A 15,928-nucleotide genomic window follows, 5' to 3' on the forward strand; every position below is an offset into this window, starting at 1 on the left:
TGATTGTTTAAAAGAATCGGGTGCAGGCCAGAGAAATAGAACTGTGGTTTTCCTCTTCCACGGTTCTAATCTACTTTTTATTACCCTTTTTCCTTTGATAGTGCGAGTGTAAGCTATTTTACTTCATTTACAATGGGCAAGGCGCATGGCAAGGGTTGTGGAACTGGACGTTCTGATGATGGTGCGTGCAGAGGACGGGGCCGTGGCCAAGGTGAAAATGTGCCACAACCAACAGCCACATCTTTTCGCTCCCACTTCTTGGCCGAATTACTAGGGAAGCACAGAACAACACCAGTATTGTGAACTGATCAGTGTGAACAGGTCATTAATTGGATAGCAGATGATACTTCCAGTTACCTGGGCACCACCACCTCCGGTCTGTCTTCCACACGGTCAACTCTTAGTAGCCGTAAATCTTGACCGCATACTCCTCCTCACCTTGATTCTCCATCCTCCCACCATGCCGAGTGTCGTCAGACAGCAACTGATCCCACACTTGGACACTCTGAAGAGCTGTTTACTGGTACAGTTCCATATTTCTGCTCCTCGTCTGCTAGGCTTGAAGTGGAGGAAGTCGACACTGGCAATTTGTCACAAGAGGTGGACGATGACGAGACACAATTGCCAGGAAGTGAGTAGGAGCATCGTGGTGCGCAAGTGGAAGTGGAGGAGGTGGGAGGATCTAGTAACTGACCCAACGTGGCAGAAGGACATGCAGAGTGAGGTCAGCAGCACACAGGGGGAGGGAGGCAGAGTACCCCAGCAGGCAGGAAGAAGCAGTGTTGTGGCCGCACACAGAAGGTGGGCAAACGCTCCCCGTAACACCAACACGAGGGACGTTGCCAATACAAGCGCTTGGTCTTCCAAAGTCTGGAATTTTTTTAAAGACTCTGCTGATAACCCCAAAAAGGCCATTTGAACCACCTGCCATGCCAGCATCAGCAGGGGTGACAAAACTACCAGCCTGACCACCACCAGCATGATCAGGCACATGGCAGCAAAGCACCCGACTTTGTGGGGCGAACCCCAGGGTCCACGACCAGTGTCAGCGGGTGTCACCACTGCTTCTTCCGCTGTCGTGCATGCAAAAGTACCCCTGTTGTGTGTGCAAGGCAATCCCCTGTCCATACTGCATGTGAAGATGCCCACTCCTCTCAGTCTTCACTTGTTAGCGCAGTTTATCTAGAAACAGCATCAACGTCCACGTCCATGTCCCACCGCAGCGTTCTATTGTCCATATTCCTGACCTTTGAACGAAAGCGGAAATTCACAGCTAATGTCCCACAGGCCACAGTCCTTAATTCGCACATTTCGCGACTGCTTGCTTTGGAAATGCTGCCTTTTAGGCAGGTGGAGACGGAAGCCTTCCGCAACCTTATGGCGGTGGCCGTCCCTCGGTACTCGGTCCCCAGCTGACACTATTTTGCCCGGTGTGCCATCCCTGCACTACACAAGCACGTGTCCCAAAACATTTGTCGTGCCCTCAACAACGCAGTTACTGGGAGAGTCCACTTGACAACGTACACGTGGACAAGTGTTTGTGGCCTGCTTGTGGCCAGGGACGGTAGATCTCCCTGACGGCACACTGGGTAAACATAGTGGAAGCCGGGACCCAGTCGGACCTTGGGACGGAACACATCCTCCCCACACTGAGGATTGCGGGCCCTAAGTCATTCAGAGCTGCCCCCACAGTGTACAGCTCCTGCGCATCATCCACCTCCTCCTCCTCATGTTCAGACTCCATATCAGATATCACCACATCAGTTACAAGCTGGTAGCACTGCAGTACTGCCTTCGCCAAGCGGCAGCAGGCTGTGCTAAAACTCATAAGCTTAGGTGATAAACCTCACACTGCTTGAGAGTTGTGGACGGCTGTGAAAGAGCAGGCAGATCTGTGGCTGAACTACATCCAGGCATGGTCGTGTGTGACAATGGCCGTAACCTGGTGGCAGCTCTGAGGCAAGGCGAGATCACACATGTACTATGCCTGGCTCATGTTCTTAACCTCGTGGTTCAGCGGTTTCTTAAATCGTACCGAGTTGCCAGATCTGCTCGTGAAAGTACGCCGCCTGTCAACTCATTTTCGCAAGTCTTCTACAGCTTCCGCAGTCCTTGCTGTGTTGCAGCAGCGTTTGCAGCTTCCGGCACACAGATTGGTATGTGATGTCCCCACACTTTGGAACTCTACCCTCCACATGTTGCAAAGGATTTATGAGCAGAAGAGAGGCGTTGTGGAGTACAATCTGCAACAAGGCCGTCGATATTCAGGTCAGACTCCACACATAAGACCTCATGAGTGGACCTGGTTGTCTGACATATGTACCATCCTGACAAACTTGGAGGAGGCCACCAAGATGGTGAGTGGCGATGACGCCATCATTAGTGTCAGCATCCCACTTGTCTGTCTTTTACAATGCTATCTGCAGAGAATTAAAGAGGAGGCATTGCAGCCAGAGTATGATGAGATGGATCAAGAAGCCGTAGTGGACAATTACACACATCCCAGCCTCATCTCATCCCAACGTGCATTGGGGGATAATGAGGGAGAGGAGGAGGAGGAGGAGGAAGAGGAGGAAGAACAGGAGCTGTTATCATGCGCTGTAGTCTGTAGTACCTGTACAAGTGTCATACCGTCGGTTCAGCGTGGGTGGCCTGAATAAAGGGGGGAGGAGGAGGAGGAGAGCATGGTCACTCGTCATCTAGGTGAGGACACGGAAATCTTGTCCGTTACCAGTCTAGCACGCATGGCTGACTTTATGTTACGCTTCCTTAACCGTGACCCTTGCGTTGTCAAAATGTTGGGGGACAGTCATTTCTGGTTGGTGACACTTGTAGACCCCCGCTACAAGGAGAACTTTCACTCTCTTATTGCTGAGGTGGAGACGTCTACACAAATGGGCCAGTACCAGAAGGCCCTTGCTGCAGAACTGTTAAAAAAATTCCCATCTGAACACGCTAGCGGCAGAGGTCACAGTTCTTTGACCAACCAAAGCATACAAGCAAGAGAGAGGCAACTCCAATCCAGCAGAGGCAGGGGAACATTGTCAACGTTCTGTGACAGTTTTCTCAGACCCTCCCTTCGGACAGACCCTGAGGCGCAGGGTACTCTCACAAGGAGTGGAAAGTTTCAAAAGATAGTGAGAGAGTACCTTGCCAACTGTACTAGCGTCCTCCGTGATACCTCTGTGCCTTTTAAGTATTGGGTATCCAAGCTGGACACTTGGAATGAACTCGCTCTGTACACCTTGGAGGTCCTGGCCTGCCCTGCCGCTAGATTGTTAACGGAGCTTGTTTTTAGTGCCGCTGGGGGAATTATAACTGATAAGTGCACTTGCCTGTCAACTCACAATGTTGACAAACTAACCCTTATCAAAATGAACAAGGGCTGGATTGGGCCAAACCTCTCATCACCACCAAATGACAGCAGAGTAACATAAAGTCAAATCCACTGTGTTATTCCGGGAGGTGTATTCCCATGCACCACTTCACACTCACACATGGGTGTACACTTCCTCATTTTGGCTGTTTTATGTTCTTCTCCTTATCCTCAGCATCCACCACCACTATACCATCAGGGTGACCGTGGTCCTTGCTGCCATTAATGAAAGTTCCTCCGTCCTTATTTTTATCAGCTTTTGCTTGGAAGGCATAAGCAAAGACTGTGGGTGAACCACTCCCCAATAATGGGAATAATATTTTTAAGATGCTGTACTGTATGGCTCTTGAAAGGGGCATTAAAACCGTCTTGTTAAGCTACTGGTACCTCCCCGAGTCTTCGAACGGGCACTGCATTTCCTCCTAATATTTTGAAGATTTTGCTTGAAAGGCGTAAGCAAAGACTATGGGAGACCCACTACGCAATAATGGGACTTATGTTTGTAATATGCTGTACTGCATGGTTCTTGTAAGGAGCATTCAAAGCGTCTTGTTGTACCACTGTGACATCCATGTCTCTTGTAAGTGCCATTAAAAGCGTCTTGTTATACCACTCTGACCTCCACGTCTCTTCTGAGGGGCATTAAAAGCATCTTGTTATACCACTCTGACCTCCAAGTCTCTTCTGAGGGGCATTAAAAGCGTCTTGTTATACCACACTGACCTCCACGTCTCTTCAGAGGGGCATTAAAAGCATCTTGTTATACCACTCTGACCTCCACGTCTCTTCAGAGGGGCATTAAAAGCATCTTGTTATACCACTCTGACCTCCACGTCTCTTCTGATGGACATTAAAAGCGTCTTTTTATACCACTTTGACCTCCTCGTATCTTCTGAGGGGCATTAAAAGCGTCTTGTGACACCACTCTGACCTCCACGTCTCTTCTGAGGGGCTTTAAAAGCGTCTTGTTATACCACTCTGACCTCCACGTCTCTTGTAAGGCTCATTAAAACCGTATTGTTAAGCTACTGAGACCTCCTCGAGTCTTCGAACGGGCATTACATATCCTCATAATTTTTTGAAGATTTTGATTGAAAGGCATAAGCAAACACTATGGGAGACCCACTCCCCAATAATGGGACTTATGTTTGTAATATGCTGTACAGCATGGCTGTTGTAAGGGGCATTGCAAGTTGGTCTGTCCTAATTTTTGGAAGCTTTAGCTTGGTAGGCATAAGCAAATACTATGGGAGACCCACTCGCCAATAATGGAACTTATGTTTGTAATATGCTGTACTACATGGCTCTTGTAAGGGGCATTGCAGGTTGGTCCGTCCTAATTTTTGGAAGCTTTAGCTTGGAAGGCATAAGCAAATAATATGGGAGACCCTCTCCCCAATAATGGGACTTATGTTTGTAATATGCTGTACTGCATGGCTCTTGTAAGGGGCATTGCAAGTTTCTCATAATTTTTGGAAAGCCTTCCATTCACTGCTTACGCTAACAGTGTACAAGAGATCCAGTTGCTATTAATGGAAAAAACGGTTCAGTTAAGGCCCTCTGACCTCCATGTCATTTCCAAGAGGCATTGTAGTGCCTTAAAATTTTTGGTAGGCATTTCACTCACTGTATGCCCTATAACTGTGTAGCCGAACTGCTCCTTTTGTTACAGAAACATATCCTACAAGACATATGTGTTTGACTGGCCTGATATTGATGTGAATGGTCCCTGTTCCTCCTGCTCTTTCTCCTTTGCCACTACCTCATCCATCATTTATCACCTGAAGCTTTGTTTTAACGGGAGTCATAGAACTGGGATAGTAGCAGGAAAACATCCAGCAATCCTCGGAGGAGGTAGGATATGCAACAAAACGCTGACCACCTCAGGCATAGCCGCTACTACACACATGCTCTTGCATTCCAAGAAAATAAAGCACATGCTAACTTGTATCATCATTAGAGATGAGCTGTGTTTGACTAGAACTGTTCGCCAATCTCACATTCGAGCTGTTTTGGGCGGTGTTCGAGTTGTTCAACGAACGCGAACGATTTGCAAATAAATCGGCTGTTCGAGGTTATGTTCGATTACTGTTCCTGCACCAAAAGCGTGCCCTGCATGTCTGGTGCTATTTAGAGCACCAATCATGCAGGGATTGTCTGCCTCTCACTGTAATGCCACAGCCATGGTGGTTGTGGCATTACAGTGGTTGCCCAAATCGATAGGAACAGTGCTCACAGTGAAACATGAAAAGCCGGCAATTCAGCAGCGGCATACACCGGTACGCGACAATTTAGAACAGAAAGAATAGAGTATCACACATAGATTAGATAGATAAAAACATGTCAGTCACATATATAAGAAGTACAGCGACAGTGTTGGTTACTGTACTTGTCATTTAGTGTTAAAGGATTTATTTAAAAAAATATTAGTGTTTTCATGCACCGTCTCTTTAAAAAAGCCGGCCGGCAATTCAGCATCGGTACCCGATAATTTATAACAGTATATAAGAAGTACAGTGATAGTGTTGATTACTGTACTTGTCATTTAGTGTTAAAATAAAGGATTTATTAAAAAAAATATTGGAGTGGGGTTCCCCGTAATTTTAGTCTCTATCGGAGGTTAAGCAGACGGCTGGGGCAGATCTTTGAAGCCTGTGAAGGGGGTAATACCCACGGAGCTTGCCAGGCTACTAATCTCAGCCCCCAGCTGAATACCTAGCCTTTACTAGCTATTAAAATGGAGGACACCCAAAAAAATGACATGGGGTCCCCCCTATTTTAATAGCTAGCAAAGGCTAGGCAGACAGCTGGGGGCTGATATTAATAGCCCAGGAAGGGTGCCATGAATATTGGCCCCCTCCCAGGCTAGAAATACCAGCTGTCAGCCGCCCCAGAAATGACGCATCCATAGGATGCGCCAATTCTGGCACTTAGCCTCGCTCTTCCCACTGCACTGTAGCGGTGGCAGTGGGGTAATAGGGCTGGGCTTGATGTCAGCTTATATTGCCAGCTGACATCAAGCCCAGGTTAGTAATGGAGAGGCGTCTATAAGACACCCCCATTACTAACCCCATAGTCAAAGTTAAAAAAAAACACAAACACCCAGAATAAAGTCCTTAAATTGAAATAAAGACACAATTATTTATTGTTCTAAAATTAAACCACACTTACGATCACGCCCATTCTAGCTGAAGCCAATGATCTCCTGCAATAAAAGTAAAATAATAAAGTAACATCATCCTTACCTTTCCATGGTTCCCACGACAGCTTCAGCTCTGCTACATTGACATGACAGGCTGGACCACAGCAGAACGCTGCCAGGCATGCTTGCGCTCCTCAGTGTCTCGCTATGACGGCATAAAGATGAGCCTAGGTCATGACCAATGAGCTCAGCTCACCTCATGCACGTCACTGACAGCGTGGGAAAATTCTCAGCGCTCAGCGATTCAGCAGGAGAAGTCTCCCACGCTGGGATGGCATTGAGATGACAGGCTGGATGGCTTCTGAGCGCTGCCATCCAACATGCCATCCTTTATAGACACTGCAGAGCGAAAGCATGCCAGTGCTTCTCAGTGTCTGCCTGTGGCATGACAGGCAGGATGGCAGCTTTCAGCTGCGGTCCAGCCTGTCATGTGAATGTAGCAGAGCTAAAACTGTCGTGGGAACCATGGAAAGGTAAGGATGATGTTGCTTTAATATTTTACTTTTATTGCAGAAGACATTGGCTTCAGCTGGAATGGGCTTGATGGTAAGTATGGTTTAATTTAGAACAATAAAGAATTGTGTGTTTATATCAATTAAAGGATTTTATTATGGGTGCTTGTGTTTTTTTTTAACTTTGACTATGGGGTTAGTAATGGGGGTGTCTTATTGACGCCTCTCCATTACTAACCTGGGCTTGATGTCAGCTGGCATTATAAGCTGAAATCAACCCCAGCCCTATTACCCCACTGCCACCGCTACAGGGCAGTGGGAAGAGCGAGGCTAAGTGCCAGAATTGGCGCATCCTATGGATGCGCCATTTCTGGGGCAGCTGACGGCTGGTGTTTCTAGCCTGGGAGGGGGCCAATATTCATGGCACCCTTCCTGGGCTATTAATATCAGCCCCCAGCTGTTTGCCTAGCCTTTGCTAGCTATTAAAATAGGAAGGACCACACGTCATTTTTTTGGGGGTCCCCCATTTTAATAGCTAGTAAAGGCTAGGTATTCAGCTGGGGGCTGAGATTAGTAGCCTGGGAAGCTCCGTGGGTATTACCCCCTTCCCAGGCTTCAAACATCTGCCCCAGTCGTCTGCTTAACCTCCGCTAGAGACTAAAATTACGGGGAACCCCACGCCAATTTTTTTTTTAATAAATCCTTTATTTTAACACTAAATGACAAGTACAGTAATCAACACTATCACTGTACTTCTTATATATGTGACTGACATGTTTCTATCTATCTAATCTATGTGTGATGCTCTATTCTTTCTGTTATAAATTGTCGGGTACCAATACTGAATTGCCGGCCGGCTTTTTTAAAGAGATGGTGCATGAAAACACTATTATTTTTTTTAATAAATCCTTTACACTAAATGACAAGTACAGTAAGCAACACTGTCACTGTACTTCTTATATATGTGACTGACATGTTTCTATCTATCTAATCTATGTGTGATGCTCTATTCCTTCTTGTCTAAATTGTCGGGTACCGGTGTATGCCGCTGCAGAATTGCCGGCCGGCTTTTTTAAAGACACTGTCTTCTGAGCAGTTTTTCAGCTTTTGGACAGCTTTGAAGGTGTTATCTATGTGGTTCTATGTGTTTTTGTTTGCCTGCCATTGGTTTTAACGGTGTTCGACGGTGTTCTAAGGTGTTCTTAGGTGTTCGACGAACAGTTCCACGAACATCCCGGTGTTCGACGAACTGAACCGAACCCAAACACTATGGGGGGTGGATCAATACTAATCATCATTATCATGGTCCTCACCTTGGCACTCTAAACTCCCCTGATGGAGAAGCCAGGGCCCACCAGAGGCGTCTGGTTCTCTGGTGGTCTCGTCCAATACTGCCCTAAAGCAGGCCGGGCTAAGAAAAGTGTGTGGGGGGAACTTGACAGGAGAAATAGGGGCGGATGGGGACTGAGTATGGTTTCCAGGCCGCCAACACAGACATGATGTGGTGGCCAGATTCCGCCTCCACATGCCTAAAAGGCCCAATTTAAAGTGCAAGCAAGCAAGCATTATGGTATTGCAGCCTGGGGTTGGGTGGGTGGTAGGCTGCATACTTGCACTTGCATTGCAAGGAATGAGAGAGGTACAATTGAACACTGCCCTGGGACAAGGACTTGAACGGGGATAGTTCAAAGGAATTAAAAGAAAACAAAGCAGATGCTAACTTCTATCATCATCATCATGCTCCTCACCTTGGCACTTTCAACTCCCCTGATGGAGAAGTCAGGGCCCACCAGGGGAGTCTGGTTCTTTGGTAGTCTCATCCAATGCTGCCCTAAAGCCGGCCGGGCTAAAATAAGTGTGTCGGGGGAAGTTGACAGGAGAAATAGGGTCAGTTGGGGACCGTTTATGGACACCCGGCTGCCCCCAGGCAGCTGGGGACCGTGAGTGGACACCAGGCCGCGGGGCGGCGGAGGACCGAGTATGGACACCAGGCCGCCAGGCGGCGGGGGACTGAGTATGGATTCCAGGCCGCCAACGCAGCCATGACGTGGTGGCCAGATTCTGCCTCCCCATGCCTAAAAGGCCCAATTTCAAGTGCAAGCAAGCAAGCAGTATGGTATTGCAGCCTGGGGGTGGGTGGGTGGCAGGCTGCATACTTGCACTTGCATTGAAAGGAATGGGAGAGGTACAATTGAACACTGCCCTGGGACCAGGACTTGAATGGGGATAGTTGCAAGTCTGCAACGACAGATCCAGGGTGGGAGGCATCTTAGCATGTGCCATGAACAGGGGTTTGGCATGCACACAATACAGCGGAATAGCCTGTCCTTCCCACTAAATGCACTGGGGAGGGCACAGGTAATGTTTTGGTATACGCGCTTAACCTTATGTATAAGGCACACCGGGACAAATAGGGGTGGCTGAGGACTGAGTATGGATACCTCGCTGCGGAAGCAGCCATGAGGTAGTGGCCAGCTTCGGCCTCCTCCAAATTAAAAGGCCCAATTTCAAGTGCAAGCTAGCAGTATGGCATTGCAGCCTGGGGGTGGGTGGGTGGCAGGCTGCACACTTATGCTTGCCTTAAAAGAAAACAAAGCAGATGATAACTTCTATCATCATCATCATGCTCCTCACCTTGGCACTCTCAACTCCCCTGATGTAGAATCCAGGGCCCACCAGAGGAGTCTGGTTCTCTGGTGGTCTCGTCCAATGCTGCCCTAAAGCTGACCGAGCTAAGAAAAGTGTGTGGGGGGAAGTTTACAGGGGAAATAGGACCGACTTGGAACCGTTTATGGACACCCGGCTGCCCCCAGGCGGATAGAGACACTGTGTGGACACCCGGCCGCGGGGCGGCTGGGGACCGAGTATGGACACCCGGCCATCCCCTAGTGGCTGGGGACCGAGTATGGATTCCAGGCAGCCAACGCAGCCATGAAGTGGTGGCCAGATTCCGCCTCCACATGCCTAAAAGGCCCAATTTCAAGTGCAAGCAAGCAGTATGGTATTGCAGCCTGGGGGTGGGTGGGTGGCAGGCTGCATACTTGCTCTTGCATTTCAAGGAATGGGAGAGGTAAAATTGAACACTGCCCTGAGACAAGGACTTGAACGGGGATAGTTGCAAGTCTGCAACAACAGTTGCAGGGTGGTAGGCATCTTTGCATGTACCATGAACAGGAGTTTCGCATGCACACAATACAGCGGAAAAGGCTGTCCTTCCCTCTAAATGCCCTGGGGAGGGCACAGGTAATGGTTTGGTATACGCGCTTAGTCTTATGTATAAGGCACACCGGCACAAATAAGGGTGGCTGGGGACTGAGTATGGATACCTCGCTGCGGAAGCAGCCATGAGGTAGTGGCCAGCTTCGGCCTCCTCCAAACTAAAAGGCCCCATTTCAAGTGCAAGCTAGCAGTATGGCATTGCAGCCTGGTGGTGGGTGGGTGGGTGGCAGGATGCACACTTATGCTTGCATTAAAAGAAAACAAATCAGATGCTAACTTCTAACATCATCATCATGCTCCTCACCGTGGCACTCTCAACTCCCCTGATGGAGAAGTCAGGGCCCACCAGAGGAGTCTGGTTCTCTGGTGGTCTCGTCCAATGCTGCCCTAAAGCAGGCCGGGCTAAGAAAAGTGTGTGGGGGGAAGTTGACAGGATAAATAGGGGTGGCTGGGGATCGTTTATGGACACCCGGCTACCCCCAGGCGGCTGGGGACCGTGTGTGGACACCTGGCCGTGGGTCGGCTGGGGACCGAGTATTGACACCCGGCCGCCCCATGGCGGCTGGTGACCGAATGTGGAAACTCGGCCACCTGGCAGCTGGGGACTGAGTATGGATTCCAGGCCGCCAACGCAGCCATGACGTGGTGGCCAGATTCCGCCTCCACATGCCTTAAAGAACCAATTTCAAGTGAAAGCAAGCAGTATGGTATTGCAGCCTGGGGGTGGGTGGGTGGGTGGCAGGCTGCATGCTTGCGCTTGCATTGCAAGGAATGAGAGAGGTACAATTGAACACAGCCCTGGGACAAGGACTTGAACGGGGATAATTGAAAGTCTGCAACAACAGGTGCAGGGTGGGAGGCATCTTAGCATGTACCATGAACAGGGGTTTGGCATGCACACAATACAGCGGAATATGCTGTCCTTCCCACTAAATTCACTGGGGAGGGCACAGGTAATGTTTTGGTATACACGTTTAACCTTATGTATAAGGCACACTGGGACAAATAGGGGTGGCTAGGGACTGAGTATGGATACCTCGCTGCCGAAGCAGCCATGAGGTAGTGGCCAGCTTTGGCCTCCTCCAAACTAAAAGGCCCCATTTCAAGTGCAAGCTAGCAGTATGGCATTGCAGCCTTGGGGTGGGTGGGTGGAAGGCTGCACACTTATGCTTGCCTTAAAAGAAAGCAAAGCAGATGATAACTTCTATCATCATCATCATGCTCCTCACCTTGGCACTCTCAACTCCCCTGATGTAGAATCCAGGTCCCACCAGAGGAGTCTGGTTCTCTGGTGGTCTCGTCCAATGCTGCCCTAAAGCTGACCGAGCTAAGAAAAGTGTGTGGGGGGAAGTTTACAGGGGAAATAGGACCGACTTGGGACCGTTTATGGACACCCGGCTGCCCCCTGGCGGATAGAGACACTGTGTGGACACCCGGCTGCGGGGCGGCTGGGGACCGAGTATGGACACCCGGCCATCCCCTAGTGGCTGGGGACCGAGTATGGATTCCAGGCAGCCAACGCAGCCATGACGTGTGGCCAGATTCCGCCTCCACATGCCTAAAAGGCCCAATTTCAAGTGCAAGCAAGCAAGCAGTATGGTATTGCAGCCTGGGGGTGGGTGGGTGGCAGGCTGCATACTTGCTATTGCATTTCAAGGAATGGGAGAGGTAAAATTGAACACTGCCCTGGGACAAGGACTTGAACGGGGATAGTTGCAAGTCTGCAACGACAGTTGCAGGGTGGTAGGCATCTTCGCATGTACCATGAACAGGGGTTTTGCATGCACACAATACAGCGGAAAAGGCTGTCCTTCCCTCTAAATGCCCTGGGGAGGGCACAGGTAATGTTTTGGTATACACGCTTAACCTTATGTATAAGGCACACCGGGACAAATAGGGGTGGCTAGGGACTGAGTATGGATACCTCCCTGCCGAAGCAGCCATGAGGTAGTGGCCAGCTTCGGCCTCCTCCAAACTAAAAGGCCCCATTTCAAGTGCAAGCTAGCAGTATGGCATTGCAGCCTTGGGGTGGGTGGGTGGAAGGCTGCACACTTATGCTTGCATTAAAAGAAAACAAAGCAGATGATAACTTCTATCATCATCATCATGCTCCTCACTAGAGATGAGCGGTGTTCGACTCGAACTGTTCGCCAATCTCAAATTCGAGCTGTTTTGGGGGGTGTTCGAGCCATTTGGCGAACACGAACATTTTGAAAAAAATTCGCCTGTTCGGGGTTATGTTCGATAACTGTTCGTGCACCAAAATCATAACTGGATTTTTTCTCAGTAATGCTGAAAATTAATGTTAATACGCAGTTTGAGTGTACAGCGGGGCCGGGGGAGGGGCAGGGGATGGATCTCTGCATAAATAATGAAGATCTCCATTTTTTTTTTACGCATTTACAGTGGGGAGGTGCAATCTGTCAGCCTATCAGCAGTGCACACACTGACCGAACTGCTTTTTTTCACACAAGCAAGGGCATGTGTTATTGGCAGTGTATGTCACATGTCCTTGCCCTATAAGACCCAGACATTTTCCCCGTCGCCACCATTTTCTCACTCCTGCAGCTGCATGTTATACGGCACCGCTTTTGCTGTGTGCGCTATACTTTGTTAATTTAAAGCCAATTTTCGCACAAATCTACAGATAGCTTGGGAGTAGGGAATAGTTGTGATTGCAGTCCTTTTGAGGACTAGGTTACATAATTTCCTATCACTTTTATCAGGCAGGTCTGACCTGATGAAGGTGGCTGTGTCCACCGAAACGCGTTGTGTGTGTATTAATAAATCAGTCCTCTTAATATTTTTGCCCTGTTATTGGCGTTCTGGTACCGCTATTCATATTCAATAATTGTAATTGCAGTCCTTTTGTGGGCTAGGTTACATCAGTTCCCATCACTATTTGCCAGGCAGGTCTGAGCCAGTGCTGTGCAAGTTTTTTTTTTCACAGCATTTGGCTAAATCTAGCAAAGCAAATCCTTTTTGGCCTCTTGCAGTGTGTGTTAGTCAGTGGAGTAGCCTATCTGTGTTGCAAGCTACACCACCTGTGTATAGAATACCAATTTTTCTACTGCACCTAGTGTAGTAAAACCTTTTGGGAATAGCATCATTCTATTAGTCCATCTGTACTAACCTCCACCAGGTTGCAAATTCAAAATAATTTTTATCTGCATCTAGCTCTGAAAAAATATTTTGGCTTGTGGCAGTGTGTGGGACTTGTTCTATTTGTCCATCTATATTAACCTCCACCAGGTTGCGAATTCAATATAATTTTTTTCTGCATCTAGCTCTGAAAAAATATTTCGGCCTGTAGCAGTGTGTGGGACTTGTTCTATTAGACCATCTATACTAACCTCCACCAGGTTGCAAATTCAATATAATTTTTATCAGCATCTAGCTCTGAAAAAATATTTGGGCTTTGGCTTGTAGCAGTGTGTGGGACTTGTTCTATTAGTCCATCTATACTGACCTCCACCAGGTTGCAAATTCAAAATAATTTTTATCTGCATCTTACCCAGCCAGTACTTTTGGGGTAATATCACAGTTTGGCCACTCAGCTCTGCTCGGTTCCCATCCATTGATTTTTGTGCAAACAACTCCAGAGTTGTGAATTAGTTACCCACCAAATTGAGTGTAAAAAGGCCTGCTGCTGGTGGAAAGGGGAATAGGCATGTTGGGAAGGGAAAAAAAGGTTGCGTCCATGAGGTAGGTGTTTATGCAACAGTTACATCTGCAGAAGAAAGACGATCTTCCAGCCAAACTAAGATGTCTACTTCTTTTAGCGGACAATGTGATAAGATCCCTTTCTTACGGCAACGCCAATAGCTACCAATTCCAGATGAGGCACAAAAACAGCAGGTGCTTCGACGGATATCAAGTGCTCCTTTAAGTGGGCTCTCCTCCACCTCAACGTCAACATCACAAATACTCCAGTCCTCAGAGGTGTCACCCCAATTGCACTTTCTTCCTCACAGCTCCCAAGTCTCCAGCTGCCCGTCTGCGTATGGGGTAGAACAGATGTTTGGGTTTGCAGAGCTGTTTACTCATACTATAGCCTGGGAATCAGAGGTCGGCTCCAGAGCTTCTGTGAATCCAGAAGAGGAAATGATCTGCACTGATGCCCAGAATCTTTATGAGTCAGATTTAGGACCAGACACAGATGGTTCTGACCATAATGTATACCCTCGTTCCCAAACTGTAACTCCTATTGGTGGAGACAATGAGGAAGATGATGATGAGACTCAAATACCTGATTGGAGCGACAACTTAAGTTTTTTGTCAGGGCAGGAAGAGGTTGGCTCTGAGGACGATGGATGTGATAACACACAGGGTGATGATGACGAGGTTGGAGAACCCACTTACTGTCAAACCACAGTCAGCCAGTCGATGAGGTCAGCAGAGGAGGTAGAGGAGGATTCTAGTGACGACGATGTCAGGTTGCCCCTTCCTGGACAGAGACGTAGTACTGGAAGCACGTCAACAACTGCATCCTCAAACACAACTCTGCCTCTGACCACAAGTCGTGGTGGCTCTTCAGGTCGCATGGGTGCAAAGCCTTGCATGACTGGGCATTTTTTCAGATCGATAAAGATGACCCAACTCATGTTATCTGTAACATTTGTCACCAAAAGCTAAGTAGAGGCCAAAAAATACATAGTTTGAGTACTTCATGCATGAACCCACACATGGATATGAAGCATTAGTTGCAGTGGGAAGCTCACTGTGCTACAATGCGGCCTAGCCGGCCGGGCCAACCACCATCTGCCACATCTTGTGCATCCGCGGCCTCTTCATCCTCTTTGACTGGGGGGACAGCAGTCACACCTGTTTTGGGACGCAGACCTGCCACCTCTTTATCTGCAACAGCCAGCGTGATTGGCAGGTCATCATTTTCTTTGGAGGTGGAAACACCAGCTGGTGTTGAGCGCTGTCCGACATCGATAGCACCACCTTTGGATGAAGGCAACCTAACAAGTCCGCCTGCATCTTCCTCACAGACAGGCAGTTTGCAGGGGACACCCTTATCAACCCCGTCTAAGCACAACAGCCAGCCCTCGGTCCCTCAGATGTGGACAAGTAAAAGAACATTTCCTCCTAGCCATGAGAAAGCTAATAGGTTGAATTTCACCACCTGCAAGCTGTTGGCTACAGAACTGCTGCCTTTCTGCCTGGTGGACACAGAGGATTTTCGAGACCTTATGTCTGTGGCAGTGCCCCAGTACCAGATGCCCAGTCTGCACTACTTCTCAAAGAAAGGTGTGCCTGCGCTCTACCAGCATGTCGCACACAACATCACCGCTTCTTTGAGAAACTCTGTGTGTGAAAGGGTGCATTTCACGACAGACACTTGGACAAGTAGGCATGGACAGGGGCGTTACATGCCGCTGACTGGGCACTGGGTAACTATGGTGACAGCAGGACAAGGGGCTGCTGTCCAAGTCTTGCAGTCCCCACGAGTTGTGCGTCAATCCTCTTTATCTCGAAATTCCTCCACTGCTTCTGCCTCCTCAACCTCCTCTCAGTCCTCCAACTGCACCCAAAGCCTGTCTGGTCATGCCACAATCTTTCTAACTGCGCTGAAGGGATCCTTACTATGCTGACAGCAGGGCTCAATGTCATCAGGCAGTTTTTACTTTGAAATGTCTGTGAAATGAGAGTCACACAGCTAAGGAGATGTGA

This window comes from Phyllobates terribilis, unplaced genomic scaffold (genome assembly GCF_046119375.1).
Source record: "Phyllobates terribilis strain yellow unplaced genomic scaffold, ASM4611937v1 Scaffold_1__5_contigs__length_1240528914, whole genome shotgun sequence".
Taxonomy (NCBI): Eukaryota; Metazoa; Chordata; class Amphibia; order Anura; family Dendrobatidae; genus Phyllobates; species Phyllobates terribilis.